Source organism: Bos indicus, chromosome 4 (assembly GCF_029378745.1).
Source record: "Bos indicus isolate NIAB-ARS_2022 breed Sahiwal x Tharparkar chromosome 4, NIAB-ARS_B.indTharparkar_mat_pri_1.0, whole genome shotgun sequence".
Lineage (NCBI taxonomy): Eukaryota > Metazoa > Chordata > Mammalia > Artiodactyla > Bovidae > Bos > Bos indicus.
Window position 1 is genome coordinate 59,505,359 of NC_091763.1, and position 12,606 is coordinate 59,517,964.

General features: G+C 34.8%; 1 non-coding gene across 1 annotated transcript; it reads right to left on the reverse strand.

Annotated features, from left to right (window-relative positions):
* Nucleotides 1–12,253: 12,253 nt before the first annotated feature.
* LOC139182844 (small nucleolar RNA SNORA20) lies at nt 12,254–12,383 on the reverse strand. The gene has a single exon (XR_011566413.1). It is a non-coding gene; the product is annotated as a small nucleolar RNA SNORA20 (small nucleolar RNA).
* Between the last annotated feature and the right edge of the window lie 223 nt (nt 12,384–12,606).

The following is a 12,606-nucleotide window of genomic DNA, read 5'->3' on the forward strand; positions in this document are numbered from 1 at the left end:
ATGCTGCTGCTGCTGCTGCTGCTAAGTCGCTTCAATCATGTCTGACTCTGTGCGACCCCACAGACGGCAGCCCGCCAGGCTCTGCCATCCCTGGGATTCTCCAGGCAAGAACACCAGAGTGAGTTGCCATTTCCTTCTCCAGTAGTATGCTAACAAATATTAAACAACAGTCTCTCTGAAGAAAAAAGTATGCATATGCATATGTACATAAGTTTATTATAAATTTTATTGACATAAAGAATGTATAGCACACAATTAGCAATTAATAATAAAATACACAATACTTATTTTAATTCTGCATAACTAATTTATTCTAACAATGCTTCCACTCATATTTTCCAAACTCTTGTCATGTTCAGCTCCTCAGTCATGTCCAACTCTCTGCAATCCCATGGACTATAGCCTGCCAGGCTCCTCTGTCCATGGAATTTTCCAGTCAAGAATACTGGAGTGGGTTGCCATTTCCTATTTCAGGGGATGTTCCTGACCCAGGCATTGAACCTGTATCTCCTGGGTCTCCTGCATTGGCAGGCAGAATCTTTACCACTGTGCCACCTGGGAAGCCCAGCTCCAAACTCTTATAGCCAAAGAGTTAGCCAAATTATGGCTAAAATTCAACCAGGATTTGGCAAATGGAGTCAGATCCCAATCTGCCATCTCTTTTCCCAGTAAATGCCTCATCAGTGAATCTGATATGGGACACGAAGGCTGGCTGATATTGGTATTTACTGTAAGAAGTTAGGAGAGAAGTGAGACAACTAAGATGTGTGTCAGAAATGCATTTGCTCATCAGTGACATGAATCACATCTTTGCTGAATCAGATAACAGTTTTCAAATGATAAATGAATATTTCCTTAATTGGATACTCTTCATAATGTAACTACATGACACACTTTCCATTTTAATTTGCATTATGAACATTTCTCAAGATTAGACAATCAACAGAACAATAAATCAATACCTGATTTGTCGCATTTGCCAGCTATGGCTGATCTGAACCACCAGTATGATGTCACTGAATACAGTACTGAAAAGAGAGGTGTAGTAGTGCACTGTTATATAGGATTTCCAACACTAATAGAACAGGTACGGATAACTTCAAGAGAGCAAATAATAGTAAATGCAGAAAAATAATTTAGAAGTTATCTGCCTTTGACAGTTTATTAATTTTGCTTTTAATAGTTTGGTTAAGTGAAGGTTTATACAATTTAATTTTTAGTAATGAATGTTTTTAACAACTGGCTTGAAAAATTCTTGAAAATTTAACAATGAACTCTCTCAGGTAAGCTAGTGCTAGCAGGCCACGGCACAGCATTGGAACCCACTACATATTATGCTCAGTGAATATATATATTTTTTCCTTTTCCTTTTGTCTTGTTAGCTTACTACCTGTTCTCTTTGTATCAGTCAAAGATGCCATCCACTCCAATTCAGCATTTCCATTCCTGGCATCTAGGAGATGTGGGGAGGTGCCGTGATAGCTGCTCTCGATTAAGTCAACCTCAAAAAACTTCCAAATGTGACAGTCATTCTGCAGCTAACATACAAATTTAGTTGAAAATTTTCTGAATATATTTTTATTATCTGCCTGTTTTTAGGAGAATAACAAAAAACCATAAGAAGAAAAAAAGCTAAATTTTTATTTATTATTCTAAAGCACTATTTTTTTGTTCTCTTTAAAGCCAAACTGTAGGAAGCAGCAAAGCTCCCTCCAAACCTTGTATTCTCTATGCAACAAGATTTCTTTCACACCAGAAACTAACAAGTAATTTCCTAGTCCTCATTGTTATTCCTCCCTCCTCGCACATATTCTTCCCCAGAGTTTGATGGAACCTCAGTTCCTGCTACCTGATGCCACTGAGGCTTACTGGGCTGTGTGATGCAGAAGGTGATGCTTATTTGTCCTGATAATCCTGGTGACCCCGCATTCTGTGGGAACAAGCTGGGAGTGAAGATGGAACTATTTTTACACACGAATCACCTACAGTTCTGATGGGATACATGTGTGCATAGTATAACTTTTCTTTTTTTCCTCCCTTTCTCCTCTAAGGTTTTTTGGGTTATCTAGCTTTCTTTTTTTTCTTTTTTGCTTATTTTGTGAATGTTATACAAGCATTTTCATCTCTCATCCTCTACAAAGTCCCTTTTTTTCCTTATCTCTAAATCAATAGCATTCAAGTATTTGTTTAGAAGCTGCATTTTTTATAATCCTACTATAAAAAGAAGCTTCTTCTAGACTCAGGGAAATGAGATGAATCACAGCTTCTTTGTCTCATCAACACTTATTTTCAGTGGCTAGTGATGCAGATTTTGGTGGTGGTGATTTAGTCGCTAGGTCATGTCCTATTCTTTGGTGACTCCATGGACTGTAGCCCTCCAGGCTCCTCTGTCCATAGTATTTCCCAGGCAAGAATAATGGAGTCAGTTGCTATTTCATTCTCCAGGGGATCTTGCCAACCCAGGAGTTGAATCTGAATCTCCTGTATTATGAAACATTCTTTACCTCTGAGCCACCAGGGAAACCCAAAAATAATTTGATATGAATTACCTACTCCTTTTCATGGGTTTATTTGTTAGATTCAGTCTATATCATAAAATAACCTCTTTATGGAGACAGTGTCAGCCTTCTGCTTAGAAATTTTATTACCTTAAACTTGTCACAACCTCTAGTGTCATCTAGAAAATGGATATAAATAATACACCCCTACTTAACTAATGAAATGATTGCGAGGACCAATTTTAAATCTACATTGGAATACTTTGTAAATGAAAAGACATGATGCAAACAAAGCATGTTATTATGGTTTTATTTATAACTCTTCTGCTATAACATAATTACATAAAGTTTTCAAAGAGACCCACTAAAGTTTTGATGAGAAACCTTAGTATCCTGAGGAGTCTGGATAAGATACTAGAATGTGTCCAGGAATACTAACATTTTACCATCATCCAGCCACTTGAGTTGAACTCCTGAAAGAGAGATGTTTGAGTAAGGAAAGCCAAGCAGGCAAGATGACAGTCATACTGTATGGGACTATCACACAACACCCCAAAGTGGTAATTTTAGGAGGCAAATTCCTTTTGCCAAGAGTAGAAAACTCACTTTTGAAAAGGATCTAATATGACCGGGAGGAGCTGTACTAAACAGAAGATTCAGTGGACACAATTTGGAGTGATTCATTCTGACCATTGCTTTAGTAATACAGTCTGGTGGTTCTTAGAACCTACAGCATAGTTATCATAAACATCATCTACCAAGCCATTCATTGAAACCATCATGCTAGAATATGTTTTTAAGATGTAAAGAAACTGAGTTTAAATTATTTTGAAATAGGAATAGGAAAGAGACTTTTCAAAGTAGCTTGTAGGGGAAGAGAAGTTTAAAAATTCCTCTTAAAATTTTTCTTGTTATTATTCTCTATCTCTACCATTGACCTAGACTGTGCCATTAAAGAGAAAAAGGCCGAAATGAGGAGAGGGAATTTGTAATGTCCAGATCAGCACCAATTTCCTAAGCCATGTGCTGCATTTCTGTCAGTCTGAGCAGGTGTTCCAGCCGCCTCATCTTTGGAATTCATAAAACCCAGTTAGGAGACACGTGATAAAAGATTTAGGTCTCTCTTATTAACACATAGCTGAGAGCAAGTAATGGCAAATTAGGAAACACTAACAATAGATGATACTTAACTATATATGTATTGAGAGGTGTGAGTTTAAACTTTTTATTCTCAAATGTGTTCCAGGGTTTAAAATATGCTTTTAGAGTTATGATAAAATCTGAGGTATTTTTTTTTCTTTGTAGTTTCAATATCAATTCAATTCTCATCTGCAGTCTCATTCTTAGGTCTTTAAAATAAGAACATTTGGGGAAAAGAAGTAAATCACAAAGAAGGGCAATCTCGATATGCAATAAGCAACAAAGATAAATAAAAAGGATGGGTAATCCTTAAGTGGAAAAGCATCATTGTAAGAAATTTCTCAAAGAGGATTTCTTTCACTCATAAATAGGTCATATTCATGGGGATTTGCACCAACATAAGCACTTTAAAAAGATTGTATATAATCTCTTCTTGGAATTGACATTTAGAATCAAGTCCTCTACTCCTAACTCTTAGGCCTCGAAAGACATAAAAAGTGGTCACATTTTCTACTGACAACTGGCAACACATTTCTGATATGAGTATATGTCTATTGAGACAGTAGGTATTTGTGGCTGATATAAGCAGAGTAAAGTAGCTCCATAACCTTGGTCTTTGAACTTTTAATTTCAATTCAATCCAATCAATTAGAGCAAAAACTTATCAGCAGTACAGCACCAAAATTTCACCTTATGTAATAGTTATAATATATTTCAGTGATTTTCTTTAAAATATACCCAGAGATATGAAGTTTGTATGTGGCCTAGCCTTATATGCTATTCAAATAAGAACATCATCACTGACCCCTTGTAGAACACCTAGAGCAAGCGGCATGAACGCAGTAGTGGTCTATCAGCATTTTTGACTTTATACACTGCCTTATTAACTTATCAGAAGCAAGAGTTTGATTTAAATTTGTAACATTGAGGCTTATCAGAATTGCTGACAAGTACTAAGTGCCTAATAGATCTATGATGATGAGTGGAAAAAAAAGTTATTGTAAGGATAGAGGGAATATCTTTGTTTTTATTTGCTTGTTTGTTTTACTTTGGCTATGCTGAGTCTTCATTGTGGGGCACTGGCTTCTCTAGTTGTAGTGTGAAGTCTGGTTAGTTGTGACACTCGGGCTTAGTTGCCCTGCAGCCTGTGAGATCTTACTTCCCTGACCAGGGATCAAACCCAGGTCCCCTGCTTTGAAAGGTGGATTCTTAACCACTGGACCACCAAGGAAGTCCTAAGATACAGGGAATATCTTTGAATGTGCAAAATGAGATATTACCCATGAGAGGATTATTTCATTCAAAAAAAAATTTAGTAATGTTAGTTGGTAGTGGGGGAGTATGTCCCAGATAGAAAAGGGAAAGAAAGTGAAGTCATTCAGTCGTGTCTGAATCTTTGTGACCCCATGGACTGTAGCCTACCAGGATCCTCCGTCTATGGGATTTTCCAGGAAAGAGTACCGAAGTGGGTTGCCATTTCCTTCTCCAGGGGATCTTCCCGACCCAGGGATCAAACCCAGGTCTCCTGTGTTATAGGAAGATGCTTTACTGTCTGAGCCACCAGGGAAGTCCCTTCCAAATAGAAAACAACTATCTTAAAAGAGTGTGCCATTAACAGTGAATGTGTCCCAGTGGGTGTGCATGTGTGAATGTGTACAGTCTGCTTAGAACAGATCACCCATCACTGGCTCCAATAAATTCAGAACATCAAATCATCTAGATAAAATGATAAAAAGTTATAACTTAGTTAAGATTACTTTGGTTTGAGAAGAACTTGCTTTCAAAATGTAGGAAATTAAAAAGTAAAGAAGTTGAGTGAAACTTCTCTGAAGTAAAAATAAAACACATTGAACACTGATCATTCAGAATATCCATATTAATTAAACGACAGATTAAAGCACTTTAAATTCTTCTCAGAAGTTGGATCTAGCAACCTTGGGAGTTACCTTGTTATTGACAATGCAAGTTTTGCATGTGGGTGTGGCGGGGGGAATACATATGGGAAATTTTTTAAAAAGAACCTCTAGTGATCCATGTGTTAGTACCTAAGAATTTTGAAGAAGGGAAGTCTCAGCAGTGAAAAAAGCCAGTTAACCTCTCATAAGCAAAGAGGTGAGACAGCTCCCCTTTGCACTGCCTTAAACCCTGCAAAGAACTATTCTCCACCCACATTAGAGCACTGATTTGTACATTTCAGCAGCAGTCTCAGTACCTGGGAACAAACGGCACAACATTATTTCACTCCACTGAACAGAACCTAACAATTTTAACAGCAGGAGTTCAAGTGTTTTATCAACAGCATGCTACTATCTACTTTGCAAAAAAAAAAAGAAAGAAAAGAAAAAAGGGAACCCTCAAAAACAAAACCCCTCAAGGAATGTAGTATGAATGGTTAGTGAACTATGTGTTTAGAATAGAAAATTGTCACAGCATGCAAGAAGATGGCAGTCATTTAGAGTGGCAGGGAAATTATTTTGTGACTTTCTGAGCTTCCAAATACGTCCCATTCTTTATTCCACCTCCTGTATAAGATATAAGAATACACTATTTGAAAATCAACAGCTTCACTTGGGTTGCTTCATCTGAACCTTGTTGACTTCACCATTGGTCATCATCCAGGAGAATCATAATGACTCATCTTTCAATGTCACCCAAGCCACGAACCCTGTAAATTGTCACAGATCAATAGCCTGACCCTCAGTGTAAACCCTAATGTCACTGCTGAATTCAGACAGGATTCTTGCCTAAGTTTCTTCACTCCAGAAAAAAACTCAGAGCATACACAGCCATCACAAATTTTATAAAGAGATAGAATGAAATAAAATATAAGGAAAAATTGGAGAATTATGTTAAAGACCCAAGTTACCACTCAGTATATAGAAATCTTAGGTATTATAATAATTAATACTTTAGAGTTTTCAGTGAACTTATGCTACTGTCAAAATCTGCTTTGGCCTCTCAGTCCAAGTTAATGCTTTGATTTCATCATATGAATTGATTTATTATTTTATTAATGTTCATGCCTTCAATAAATGTACAAGAATGCAAAATTACAGGTTCTAGACACAACTCATCTCCTCACTTTTAGGAATTCATTATTTACCTGAAAAAATCTTGGTACTAATATACTAAGAAGGTATATGACATATCAATCAGGAGTGAGAACAATGTCAAGATCCAGATGAATGGTTAAGTAAATAAATGCCACAAATTCATCATTAGGAAAATGTTGTGATGAGGTATAATAAGAAATTGATCTTGAAAGGTAATATTTGAATGGATAGAAGTGAAAAGAAGGCATTTTCAATGCAGGCCAAATGAAAATGAAGCTAGTTTGTACAGGGACATGGAGGTGACAAAACTGTTTATAATCAATGGTTATAAAGATGCTCTTAGATTTAACATTTGAAAAGTAAATTGGATTTAGATTGCAAAGTGACTTGAATTTCATTTTAAGGTGTACATTTTAGTATCCTACCTTGGTCTGAAATGATTTGAGGTAGTTTACAATGATACAGCAAAATCAAGGAAAATAACCTAATATACACTTCAGGAAAAATGAGTCAAAATAAAAAATTAAGATTTACAATAGTAAGATGTACTTAGGAAAGAAGTTAATTTTTTATGAAGCATTCTATAATGTTATACATTTGTTAAGAGTGATAGGGAAGATTGTTTTCCCACACAAAAAGGGAAAATTAGATGAAAGATTTAGTATTATAAGGCATAAGTAAACCAAATGCTCAAGGAAATCACAACTAAGACCCAAAGACCTCAAAAAGAAGTCAGTGAATAATATGATTAACAGATAACATCTTCAATAACACAGCAGAAAAGTTGATAGAACGATTTTCCAGAAATTCCTCTAACATAGGTCACCAATAGATGCTAAATCACAGTTACCAGGTTGCTCAGCGGTAAAGAACCCACTTGCCAATGCAAGAGATGTGGGTTTGATCCCTGGGTTGGGAAGATCCCCTGCAGAAAGAAATCCCCTCCAGTATTCTTGCCTGGAGAATCCCATAGACAGAGGAGCATGGTGGGCTACAGTTCATGGGGTCACAAAGAATGAGACAGGACTGAAGTGACTTAGTACACGTGCCTGCTGTAAAAGATACAATTAATTTTCAAGAAAAGTATATTTCTCTTCCATGAGTTGCCAACCAAGTTTTGGAGCAACATGGGTTTTAAGGTAAATGCAAGGTTGTGGAAACCATCCATCAGAACTTGGAAAGCTTTAACCTGGGAAGATAGGCATCAGGTTGTCAAGAGCACTATTGGCTTTGAAATTTGTGGTGCAGATTTGCATTTACTTCATACCCCATGCATTATTTGAAGGTCTGCCTGTTGGAAATGGCTGTCCTTTCTGAAAAAGATGCTACTGCAATGGCAATGAAGAAAATAGGTCATGAATTAATAATCTTGTTTGGTGGAAGTTTCATGACACCTGCCAACATTATACACAAAGAAAGCTTTTCTCAGTCCTTCACTTTCATGACTGGTGGATTAACTCATATATTTTACAAAAGAGGTACTCCATACTGTAATCATTCCCATCTTCTGACATCTGCTTCATGCATATCTTTGTTAACCCAAGATATGCCATTTGTCAGTTATAAGTGAATCAGGGTATATAAAAATGCAAAAACACTACTTTACATTAGGGAAGTGTAAGGGCCTTAGCTGAAATTGACAAAAGTCACCAAATATAAAACATAACCTTTACTCTAAAGCTGACAACTTAAAATTTCTCACCACAGGGCTTGTTGGACAGTATAAAAATGAATAAGAAATCTAATTTACCTGAATTGTGATATAAATTTTGTTAATTTTGTGTGGTTTTTTTGAACAGTATAAAATTTTAACTATTAGCTGTTTTACAGCAATGTATCTTACATTTTATTTCTTTCTATTATTTATTTTATATTTAAAGGCCTTTATATTGTTATTTAGAAATCACAAAAAATATAACTCCTTTCAATATGAATAATACTCCCTATTAAATGTGGTTACCTTTTTAAAAAACCATAAAAAATCAAAATAAAATTATCTAATAAAATTGATAACAATTTTTTAAAATAATTATATGGTATGTTATTTACTGCAAAGTTATATAAGTTTCAAAATGGAATACATACTATAATTCAAACACTTAAATCATTTCATAAGTAACAATAATATCTTTGTACATTACAGTATTGTAACAGAATGGTCTTTGAAATAGCTCTCCTAAAAATTAAAATGAAGCTATGATTATGTAAATGGGTTTTGAGTAATGTTATTGTGGAATCTATCAAATTAGTAAGGGGTTTGCTATTTTTTAGTTTACAATTTTGCTAGATGTACTTAGGTTCATACACACTTGCTATATACCCATGTAGTTCTGACAATCATCTAATAGAAGCTATAAGTATAAGCAAATATATTTGACTCAGAGATATTTTTCTTTTCTTCCATTTCCATTTGCACAGAAACACAAATCATAGTATATACTCTCTCCCACATATCTACCAAAGCAAACATTATTTTCTTAAAGAGTGTGTGTGTGTGTGTGTGTTGTGTATGTAAAGTCAAGCTATGGTATGCCAGGTGGATGATTTTTTAATGGACAAAATAATAAATTATCTTCTCCTAGAATGATCAAAACTTGCAAAGTAACAGCTTATCTTGTCCTGAACCCACTCTTCCCTAAACAGCTGTAAAGAAAATAGAAAGGAATCATAAAATCCAAAAGTTTAGGATTAATAAGAAATTTTCAAAGTAATTAAGAAGAGTTAATGATATACTAGTGTCCAAAAGAAAACTGTTTGATTATTTTATTAGACTGTTCATATAATATTTATCATTAATTTTTAACAACCAGACATACACACTTGTGTGAAAAATACTCTGTTAGGAACTGCGGTTCTAGAAAGTATATACTTTGTAGCAGAATATTTAGAAAATGTGAGTGCATTATAATATACTATCATATAGTAGAATATTATACAGCTATTAAACTTTTATAATACAAATACCAATTATAATGAATTATAAAATGAAAAGAATCTATGAGTATGGTGCTATTTATTTTTTGTAAAAAGATGAACATGTACATGTATTGTAAAGGTAAAAGGAAAAATTAAACAGTATTATTATCACTGACTGATTGGAGTAAGATAGGGTTTAATTTCTAATCAAATATATTTCCAAATTTTCTGCAATCAACATGTGTTCATTCTTACTGAAAAATTTAATGTAGAGTGTTAATATACAATAGTAAAAGCAAGAATTATTCCAGATAATAACATCTAGGAAGAAGACATATATTCCTCTTTAATTCATATCCCTGTACTGGATAAATTTAAATAAATCTGTATCAATAATTATGCTAAAAACAAATGAACAGAAATTCTTGTTCTGCACAAGATAGTTAAACACATAATAACTCTCTTAAGCACATACCCTCACATTAACTGCAAAACTGTAAAAATGGGTATAATGAATGTAGTAACTATTCGAGGACCGTGAAAAATACGTGGTGGTAGCAGGTACAAGTAAGGAGATGAGCATTTGAACAACTACCAGTTCTATACTGAGTTGACCATTTTTTACCCTTTGGACTCTTGCCATCTGGCCCTGAATGCTGCACAGCTGTAGAATTGGGTGGCAGAGAGGAGGAATTAAAGCCTCTGCTTCCTGGGTAAAAAAATGAAAAAGGAAGTCCAAGGGAACCTATAAGCACCAGGGAGATTAGACAGAGGGCAGGGCTCAGAAAAGAAACTGTGTAAAGTTGTTTATGAGTTCCTGGGCTCATCACCAAGTTGTGCACATGTAGATCCACTCCTGGTCAGTGCATCAAGACTGTCTTCTGTGTCATCTTCATTCTATTATTCAGTTTCCCAGTGAATTTTCCGTTTTGGTTATTGTATATTTCAGTTATGAAACTTCCATTTGTTTTTTCCTTATGTCTTCTACTTCTTTGCTGAAAATTTAATGATCTCATCTGAACAACAGTCTTCAACTTTAAAATAAATAGGTTTTATTGTTTTAGTTTCCGAGTGTTAAGAATCTGGGAGAGGCCAAACCGCATGATTGTCTTAGGTTACTTGTGAAGGTTGTGTTAAGATGGCTAAGGTGGCAGTCACCTGAAAGCTTCCCTGAAAAAGCCAGTGACAGCAATGGAGGGCATGCAAGATGGAAGCCATAGTCTTTGTGTAACCTAACCAGGGAAGCAATATTCAACAATATTGCTGAATTCCATCCACAAGAGCCGGCTCATATTCAAAGAAAGGAAATTGCAGAAGGGTATGAATATGAAGAGGTAGAATCTTACAGGTTTACCACAGCTGTGCACAGAATTTAGTTGTATGAAGACTATAAGAGAAACATATTTTCTACTATCAGGAGAGTATCTCTTTGGATTATTATCATTGATAGTATAACAATTGGAATTAAAAGAATTTCATCGAATTGGAAACATTTTACTTACTGAATGCTAGTTCATCTACATGATGCTGTAAAATCTGTCCTTCTATTTAAACATAAGGGTATGAAAACAGCAATTAATGGAAAAAGTAGATTTGTACCATTACTTCCACCTGTAGTTGTACGTAGGATTTGTAAATGGGGATATTCTATCTATATTTTATTTAAGCAGACAAAATCATCTCACAACCTTCCTTTAGAGAAAATGATAAATTTGGAAAGGGCATTATAAAATAATTTGTCCAATCTCTTGATTTTATGTGAGAAAGCTCAAGGGTATTCAAACTCTCATGGTTGTTTGATGATAATAAGCCTAGGAAGAGGCACACCGAAACTGACCTGCATGGGCTTGCAAGGGTTAACTGGGGGCAAATCTTTCTAACACCGTTTTTAGTGACATCAGTTTGGTAACTTGAAATCGGCCACAATAGGAGTATTTACATCATGGAAATCTGTAAGTATTGTAAAACTTTTTTCCATATTACAAATCAGTATTTTTTTCCACTGTGCTAATTATTGAATACTCACCAGTACAATGCTGGGCTTTCTGATCTCTTGCCCCTTGTCTGCTACATGCTGACTGTATGTCTTAATCATGAAGACCAAAGCTGCCGAGCTAATTATCTTATACAATGTTTTTATCCTCCTCAATCTGACCTGGACTTTGCATGTAATGTTTCTTCAGAAGTTATATTCACTCAAATGCACTGTTAATGAAATGCAGGTTTATATACCCATAGTAATTATGACTCTCGGTGATCTTTGTAAAAGATGGATGTCCATTTTCTGTATTTCAAATTGCTTGCTGCAAGAAAGCAATTATCTTTATTTTATGTCTAGATACTGTGGCTATATTTTTAACATGGCTACACAGTATTATCCATACTCATGGCTCTTCATGTGATCTATATGACAATTAAATTTTAAAACCTCATTTCTTCATGTTATGCATATTATAGCAAGCTCTCTTAACAAACTTTCTCTTGTGGGGTCAACAGATACAGACAACACAAAAGATAAATAAACCTCAAAGTTAATTTTAAAGTAATTTTGAAAGTATTCATATCATTTATTTTATGTATCCTAATTTCTATATTCTTATTTCTTTACCTTTATTATTATTTTTATTTTTATTTTATTTTTTTTTTCAATGTCTAGACCATGGAGAAGAGATGAAATGGTAACTTCACCTCCATTTACAAGGGCCCAGTATTGTTTTATCCCATGCGTATAACTGCTCATATCACTGAAGGATATTTTTAATTACTTAATATTATAGGGTCATTTCTAATTAGTGGCACAACAGAGCAAACAGACCTGTCATTCCTGGAACCAGCAGAAATTGTGAGCTATCTAAACGTTGTAGACTCTTTGAGTTTGTTTAAGCAAGAATTTCAGTAAAATTGTTTAGATATGAAGTATGTTTTGTTAGATATTTGGTAGCATAGTTATCCTCTATAAACTTGCATTACTGTAATTACCTACCACATGCCAGTTATCA